This window comes from Sus scrofa, chromosome 12 (genome assembly GCF_000003025.6).
Source record: "Sus scrofa isolate TJ Tabasco breed Duroc chromosome 12, Sscrofa11.1, whole genome shotgun sequence".
NCBI classification, from domain to species: Eukaryota; Metazoa; Chordata; class Mammalia; order Artiodactyla; family Suidae; genus Sus; species Sus scrofa.
Window position 1 is genome coordinate 43,135,810 of NC_010454.4, and position 9,309 is coordinate 43,145,118.

General features: G+C 48.9%; 1 long non-coding RNA gene across 1 annotated transcript; it reads left to right on the forward strand.

The window, feature by feature from the left end:
- On the forward strand, window positions 261–5,857 carry LOC110256058. Its single transcript, XR_002337266.1, has 3 exons — window positions 261–673; window positions 3,025–4,073; window positions 4,312–5,857. It is a non-coding gene; the product is annotated as an uncharacterized LOC110256058 (long non-coding RNA).

A 9,309-nucleotide genomic window follows, 5' to 3' on the forward strand; every position in this document is an offset into this window, starting at 1 on the left:
TGGTGGTTGTGTCCCAGAGCCAAGTCCAAGCTTAGCGACCCCAGAGCCTCGAACCTGGGATCCTCTGGAACAGCGGCGGGGGTGGGGTGGGGGGGTTGGAGGAAGAGGCCTGGTTGGGGGAGGAGCCAGGGCGGGGCTTAGGACTGGGTGGGGACGGGGGAGGGTAGGTATTTAGGGCTGGGCCCTGGGGGCGGTGCTTCTCCGAGCAGGTGAGGGGTGGGGCTTAGGGGGAGCCTATGAGGGTGGAGGGGTGGGGCCTGAGTGGAGGAGGAGCCTGAGGAGGAAGTTAGCTGAAATGTGTGAGCCGGAGATGGGTCTGTGGTACGTCCCAGGGATTTTGTGTAATGAGAGGGCGGAGCCTTTAGAGGGTGGGTTGTCAGGCTAATTGGTAAGGTGACCCTGAATGACGGGGTGTGAGGTTATGGTTGTGGCTCCCACTTTTGGGGTACGGATGATAAAAAAAAAAACCCCGACTTTTCTGAGTATTTTTCTCAATCAAATCTTTTAAGATGCACAAAATGGGAAACTAGAGAAGAAAGACTAATGAAAAAATGGGGCAGGAAAGAGAAAGCCACAAGGGAAGCGCCCCCTATGGAAACAAAGACAGGTAACACTGAAAAAAAAAAAACGGGATTATCGGAAACAAAACGGCTGCTTTCTAGAAGTCCCGGTGGTAAGTAATCAATAAAGTCTGATGAATGTGGAAGAACAGAACCTAGTAAAATGTGTTACAGCTGAGTTTCTTGCAATGCACGCGAGTGTGAATTAAGTGCTAAACACATAAAATAAATATATGAAACTAGTTGGATCTGTTGCAACTCATGCCACTGCAGGAGCTTTTAAGAGTTGCTAATAAAATCATAACGCATTTTCTTTATCTAACTCTGTGTTTGGAAACACAACAGACTGTTTGCTGGCGGCTATGCAGCTCGCCGGCCACGGTCACAGGGTCACACCTTTCCTTCTTCCATAGCCTGGTGAGCAGCTCTTGCAGTAAACCGTGTCTCAGGCTCATGGAAGCATGTTCATCCCGATCGCGTGTCAGCGGTCTAGCCTGGGAAGCCTGCAGCTGCCCGCTGGGGGCAGGGGCTCTATTTTGCTCCTGTCATGGGGGTTGCATCTAGGGCCTTAGGGAACATAGCTCTGGACATTCTCCTCATTGGTCCCGTTTACTTCCCTGACACTGAAAAGACCCACTCACGCTGCCTCCTCCTCCCACACCCCAAATAACCCAAGAACTGCATCTTTGCTTAGTTTGGGGGGTCTCAACCTGGCCGCCCCCTTCACTAATACCCTAGTTGCATGCCTGACTGTTGAACTCAGACCCTGTTCAGGTGTGGCCAGGTGGCAGCATTTTTCAAGCTCCCCAGGTGATAACACTAGGTTAGCTAAACCCATTTCCCTGATGGAAGGAGATAGGAAAGATACCCTTGCTACAGACTTGGCCCCAGGCCCATTCCCTGGCCATACTGCTGCGCTTGAGGACAGAGACCCGCCACTTTCATCTTGCTCCATCCTGCAGTGTCCGCCATAGTTCTTCACGTGGAGCGAGCAGATGCCCACAGCCTTGTCCTTCGTGAAATAAAATTGACTTTCTTATGGAGAAACCCTTAGATTTAGTCCTCCCCACATTCCCATCCAGACCCTCAATTGAGCCAGAAAGATGAATGGAACTTGGGGTGAAAAACCCAGGATCCAGCTCTGTCTTTGACAGCAAGTGGCCGTGTAGCCCTAGTCTTGGGGTGTCTTGTCCCTAAACCATGAGGGTGAGAGTTTCCATCTGAAAATGGGAATAACTTTTACTCACAGATGTTCTTTTATTGGGGGCTTGGCCTTGAGCTACGACTTGAGGGCTATCCTTTCCAATCCTCTCAGCCATCCTTAGGTAGGTCATTTTATTACCTTTTTACCTGTGGGGGACTCAGCCAAACAAACTTGTTTGGGTGCTACAGCTAGTTATGGGAATCTGGATCTGTTCCTGGTGATTGGAAGTGTGGGCTTTGGAATCAGACAGGCTAGGTTGATATCCCTGCCCCCTCTCTTGCTAGACGGCAGTCTTGGCCAGGTGTTTGACCTGTCCGATCTTCAGGGCTTTTTTTTTTTTTTTTCCCCCTTTTTACAGCCATACCTGCAGCATATGAAAGTTCCCAGGCTAGGGGTTGAATCTGAGCTGCAGCTGCCAGCCTATGCCACAGCCACAGCAACACCAGGTCTGAGCTGCAACTGCAGCCTGCACTGCAGCTGGTGGCAATGCCGGATCCTTAACCCACTGAGTGAGGCTAGGGATTGAACCTGCATCCTCATAGATAATAGTCAGGTTCTTAACCCACTGAGCCACAAAGGGAACTCCTCCAGTCTGCAGTTTTAATTATAACTGTCTGAACTCTGTCCTACTTTGGGACGGACTCCAGCTGGGTGGCAGTAGGGGATCAGGAGAGCAGGGTAAGTAGCGGGCTGCTGCAGCTGCCCAGCCCCAAATGGGGGCATGAACTTCTACCCTTTTTCAGCCTGGAGTTTCCTCCAGGCAGTGAGGCCAGGGAGGAACACGTGAGGCCACTGGGATGAGCACACACACAACTGACAAATCACACAGACTTTGATCAACCTCAGGGGCAGAAGCAACAGGTATGGGCTAGACCGGCACCCTCCCTTCAGTGTGTAGTTCAAGTTAATCCTTTATCGGGCACGATTCAGATCCTATCTCCCTGGACCTCAACTTAGGGCACAAACGGCTCTCCAACTCCTCCCAGACTTTGCTTAAAGGTGGAGCCAGCTGGACTCTAGGTGGCCGGACCTGGGATGACTGTTTGCTTTGTACATGGCTTTCCTTAATATAACATCAGAGCATAGAGTGGGGGCATGTTGCCAGGGCTACTGGATTTGGGGCATATGCTGCTTTAGCCTGACACCATTTGCTTACACGTCTCCTATGTTCCAGACTCTTCTGGCCCCTTGCTTTTGGGGTCCCCCCCAATCTAAACATGCTGACATTTCTCTCTCCTTCTTTTCTCTGTTTCTGCACAGGTGCTTCTGGATCTTTGCCCTGAATTCACTGACTTCATTGTCTGTTTCTGCTGACTGCTTCTGATACCCTCTTCCTCCTCCGGTATAAATGACTCCCTCTGAGCCACAGTCACCCGACACTCGTCTCACAGGTTATTGCAAGGAGTAATCGAGATAACATGTGTAAGCAGCAGGTATATTGTAAATACTTCTACAAATCAGCTATAATTATGTAAACAACTATCATCCTGTGTGGGGTAAGCTCTGATAGCAGAAAGTACAAAGTACACTAAAAAATGCTCAGGAAACTGAGAAATGATAAAACAGTGACTGGTTACAATGACTGTGTGTGTGGGAGTCCAGGGTCCCCGCCTGATACCTTTAGTTACTTATTCAGTAAACATTTATGGAGATCAGTGGTGGCCACTTGCCATAGTCACAGCTGCCCAGTGGCTTTATTTGTTTTAAGTTGTTAACTAAAATCTTTTGCTGTGCTCAGTTCAGCTCTATTTTTTTTGTCATTATTATTTTATTGTTGATAAGTTATTATTGACTTATTTTTTTTAGCTGCCCCGTGGCATATGGCATTCGCCTTGCTGGGCTGGGTATTGAATCTGTGTTGCAGCACTTCAGAGACCCCTAGATCCTGCTGTGTCACAGCGGGGGACATCTGTCTTTATTTTTAATTGAAGTATAGTTGATTTGCAATGCTGTGTTAGTTTCAGGTGTACAGCAGAGTGATTCAGTTATATAAATAAATAAATACATACATATATTCTTTTTCAGATTCTTTGCCATGACAGGTCATTACAAGCTATGGGGTATAGTTCCCCGTGCTACACAGTGGGCGCTTGTTGGTTATCTGTTTTACAAATAGTAGTGTGTATCTGTTAATCCCAATTTATCTCTCCCCGGGCTACATCGGGTCCTTAACCTACTGAGCCACAGCGGGAACTCCTGTGATTATTGAGGCCCTTCTCTGTGCCACGATCATTCTGGAGACAAAAGGATGAATAAGAGGTCTGGCCAGTAGCTATGGAGAGAGGTCACTTTCTCATCGAACATCTATGGTACTGTCACTTGAGCTTCATCTTGCTGGTCTCTGAGTATTTTTGGTGACCCTCTGGGGGCGGGGAGGGGGGCTGATTCTATGTTCAGCCGTTCTGTCCTGGTTGTCCCTTGCCACCCTGGCCATCCTGCGCAGGACACGGGTCGGTGGGCATGTCACAGAGCCTCGTCATTTTCTGCCCAGCTTTGGTCCTGTGCACCTGCAGGGTCACGGAGGAGATGAGTGTCTTCTCCTTTTAGGTGGACACAGGCAGCCCTAGTCTTGATTTGATGTTGCGGGATGACCTCTTCCCAGGATGACCGATGGCAGGAACGTCTACTCCTGGCAGGGGAACCCCTCCAGTCCTTCCTTGGTATGTTTCTGCCCGGAGAGCCCAGCGTGGCTTTACCTCCAACCCCAAAGAGCCAGTCCCAGTCCCGACCCTCAGTCTTAAATAGCATCCCGAGCAGGACGTTAACACAGTCCTGCCCAGGGCAGGGTCATTTTTACAGTCTCTTCTCCAGCTCTCGGTGAAGACCAGGTCTCAGTTTCTCATCTTCTGCGAGTGTGGCCTGCATGAGACCATCCATAATCCTAAGCTTAAAAAATGGTTTTCTGGCACAGGAAAGTCCACATCCGTGCCTGGCGCAAGAGACTTTTCTCTCCTCGTTGGCAGGGTACCACTCTGCTACCCGGAGAACCTTTTCCTGCATCTCACAGACTTGCTTGGTTCCCACGAGCCCTGGCTGTCTCCCCATCTCCATAGCTACAGGAGTGTTTGCTTTCTGTCTTCACAGCTATGAGACACACGGAGTGGATTTGTCCTCAAATAAAAGGCAATCTTCTCTAGGAGTAATTCAACTCTGGTAAAAATAGAGACCTGCTTTCATCTCCCTCCTACTCTCAGCTTTGGCCTTTCCTGTTGAAATCTCAAGATCTTGGGACTCTTAGCCCGCATTTAATCTCAGAGTTCCCTGTATTTTCCCTCTGTTATGGGCCGAGTTGGTTTCTCCAAGATTCCTATGTTAACGTCCCAATTTCCAATACCTCAGCATGTGTCTATATTTGGAGACCGAAGTTCTTTAAAGAGGTAAGTTAAAATGAGGTCATATGTCCTTAAAAGGAGAGGTGATCAGAACACAGACACACACACAGGGAAGAGCGTGTGAAGACACAGGGAGAAGATGGCCATTCACAAGCCAAGGAGGGAGGCTTCAGAAGGAACCAGCCCTGCCCACACCTTGATCTTGGACTTCCAGGCTCCAGCATCGTGAGACAACAAATTTCTGTTGTGTGAGCCACCCAGTGTGCGGTGCTTTGGGATGGCAGCCTCAGCTGACTAGCGCACCCTCCCCCGTGGCAGTCTTTGCAAGAAGCTGTTCTTCTTTTAATACAGGGCACTCACTCCTCTCCACGGGGGTCAAGGGGACGGGTTTGGAGCGTCTAGAAGGGAACACAGCATGTCTGTACCCACTCTCTGTGTGCAAGGGCATCTTTACCAAGCGTGTAGTTTCAGGAGGGGCGCAGAGGTGAGGTTAGAAGTGGATGCCATGCTGATCGGCCATAAAAATTGCTTCCCCTCTGGCCATGGAGGAGGCAGGGAGGTTCAACTCTTTTACGTCTGCAAGGTAGGCCGCCAAACCAGACACTTTGAAGCTACCCCATCCAACAAGGGAGCCGCCAGCTACATGTGGCTGTTGGGCACTTGAAATGCAGTTTGTCTAAAGTCAACAAATGGCAAATGCTGGAGAGGGTGGGGAGAAAGGGGAACCCTCCTGCACTGTTGCTGGGAGTGTAAATTGGTACAAACACTATGGAAAACAGTATGGAGGTACCTCAGGAAACTAAATACAGAATTTATGATCCAGGAACCCCACTCCTGGGCATATATCTGGACAAAGCTTTCCTTGAAAAAGACACATGCACCCCTATGTTCATTGCAGTGCTATTCACAATAGCCAAGACATGGAAGCAACCTAAATGTCCATCGATGGATGAATAGATGAAGAAGATGTGGTACATATACACAATGGAATATTACTCAGCCATAAAAAAGACAAACGAATGCCATTTGCAGCAACATGGATGGAACTAGAGCTTCTCGTACTAAGTGAAGTAAGTCAGAAAGAAAAAGACAAATACCATATGATGTCATTTATTTGTGGAATCTAAAATATGGAAGAGATGATCCTATCTGAAAAACCGGAAACAGATCATGGCCAAGGAGAGCAGACTTGGGGATCCCAGGGGAGAAGGGGGAGGGAGTGGGATGGATGGGCATTTTGGGGGTTTTTTTGGATGGAAACTGTTATATTTGGATTGGATGGGCAATGGGGCACTACTCTACAGCACAGGGAAATGGGTGTAGCTGGATCCCTTTGCTGTACAACAGAACTTGAGGAAACATTGTAAATCAACTACACTTTAATAAAAAAAGAAGGAAATGTAGTCTGTCTGAATGGAGATGTGCTAAAAGTGTGAAATATATAAAAACTTAGTTTAAAAAAATGCAAAGATCTTAGTAATAGTTTTTATATAGATTACATGTTGAAATGTATTTTGGGTAGATTGAATTGAATATATAAAATTATTTTCACTTGTTTCTTTTTCTTTTTTAATGTGGTTATGAGAAAATTTAGGATTACATAGGTGGCTTGTACTTCTTTCTTTCTTTTTTTTTCCTTTTTTACAGCCACATGTGCAGCATATGGAAGTTACTGGCCTAGGGGTTGAATTGGAGTTGCAGCTGCCGGCCTATGCCACAGCCTCAGCAATACCAGATCCAAACTGCATCTGTGACCTACGTCAAAGCTTGCAGCAACGCTGGATCCTTAACCCACTGAGCAAGGCCAGGGACTGAACCTGTGTCCTCATGGATGCTATGGTGGGTTCTTAACCTGCTAAGCCACAACGGAAACTCCTTGTATTGTATTTCTGGTGGATGGCGCTGCTATAAAGAGCGCCTGGGCCCTGCCACCCAGCTACTCTGGTGTTTACTAAGCATCACAGCATATTTAGGGCCCAGTAAAGGTGAGACTTGGCCCCGGCCCTTGAGGGGAATCCACATCTCTGGCTCTTGTTGCAGGAATACCCTGGTGGATGCCCAGCTTGGATCTTATCCTCACTTAATGATGACCTCTGAGCCCTGGACTTTATGCGTCTATCCCTTTGCGTTGCTGTGATCATGAGCTACTTCCTGACCTCTGACCCCTGTTCCATGTTACTGTTCTCACCTCCTCCTCCCTGGGCTTGGGGATGTCAACAGCAGACTTCTGATTCCTTTTCCCTCGGGGCCCACATGCTCATGGCCCTCCCCGTCCACGTCTGCTAGGCTTCACCCAGGACTGACCCTGGGGGGGCGTCTGGACCCAGGTTGCCTGTTCATTGAGCTCAAGTTCAGCGCACCTGCCATTGGCCTCAGCCCTGGGGATCAGGAGAGCAGGCCAAGAGAAAAGAAGCCCCCTTCCTCCAAGGAACTGTGGTCTCTTTTGAACCCATGCCACGGACAAACCAGTTCAGGGGCCAGCCTCCCCAGCTAGACTCTGTTTAGCCACCTCTTGACCTTACGTGTGAAGTTCTGCCAAGCTGTAACTCCACACAGATAACTCCTCTTTCATGGGATATGTTTCTGAGGCTCAGGGGAAGTGTTGCAAATACTAGGAATGTGTGAATGGAGAAAATTGAATTAATTAAGAAATATAAATCTAGAAAATGGGGAAATAGCCATCAAAGAGAAGCCAGATTCTTCTGATGGCCACTCTGGGGAGCCATGAAGATGAGGGAGGCCTGGCGTCCCTTCAGACCCCTGTCTGTGACTTTCCAACCCCCAGACACTCTGCTTGGAGGCTCTGGGTCATGCTGTCTCATCTCTAGAGCCTCTTAAACGTGCCTTCCTGTTCCGTGTTTATACCTCTGCTCACCCTGTTCCCTCCTCCTGGGATGCCTTGCCATCCGGTGTCTGCTCATGCAAATACACAAATCCTCTCTTTCAGCCCAAGTTCAAATACTACTTCTCCTCGAAGCCTTTCCTGATTAAATGCCAACAATAATGTGTCCCTTTTGGAGACGCCTTGCTTCGGATCCCCTACCTTTCCCACCCTTCCCACCTCATGTCGTGGTTTTTGCTCCCCACTCCTCTTCCAAGACTGGGGTCTCCTGAGGGCAGGATTGTGCTTTAATCCCTCTGTCTCCTGGTGGGGGGTGGGGTGGGCAAGCACAATATCTGGCCCCGATGCTGCATTTTCATTATAAGCAGTTATCTCTATCATAGCACTTCCTGCTCAGTTGTCTGTGTATGTCTTTCTGCCTTAATAAACTCTAAGTCTCCACTGAATGCCTCCCAGGAACAAGCTTCCTGGGGTTGCAGAGAAATTCTCAGCCATGATCCCAGGTCTTCAAGAGAGCTCAGACTAGAGGTGGGACAGGTAATGGCCAGCATGGTCATAAATGACCTGGCAGATGTGTGTCCAGGGATGGGGGGGAACAAAGGGCAGAGGTCAATTCAGAGCAGGTCTTGAAAGATAAGAGAGTCGAGGGAGGTTGGATTCTTGGGGGGGGGAGCCGGAGATGGTCCGCAGGGTGAGGTGGAGACTTGTATCCCATCCCCCTGTACCCCAAGCCTTGCTGCGGAGCAGACGTGTAGAAAAGGTTTGTCTGACCAGCTGAATGAATGGACTCAGAGCTCTTTGTGGGTGGGGAACCAGAGTGACTCGTTTTTCTGTTAACTTGAGATGATGTCTTGGGGTTCACAATACCTTGGCTCGATTTTTCCATATATGCCTAGTCCTAGAATCACCTGGATTGCTTTTTAGGGCCGCATCCTTGGCATGTGGAAGTTCCCAGGCTAGGGGTTGAATCAGAGCTACAGCGGCCACAGCAACGTGGGATCCGAGCCACATCTGCGACCTACACTACACACAGCTCACGGCAACACCAGATCCTTAACCCACCCAAGCGAGGGCAGGGATTGAACGTGTGTCCTTATGGATACTAGTCTGAGCCAGGATGGGAAGTCCTGGATTGCTGGCAATACAAGAGGTTCTTGGGTGCCTTCTCCTAAAGATGCATGCGCAGTAGGTCTGGTCGTGGGACACAGAAACTGTTTCCCAAGTGTTGTAGGAAATCCTTATGATTGGGACCGTTTGGGAGGCTGCTGCTGGTAGGGAGGCAAGAATGCCCCAGGAGCTCATTAAAAATACATCATTCCTCTATCATTTTTTTTGGTCAGCGTCTACGTATTAGTGATCTTATATGATATT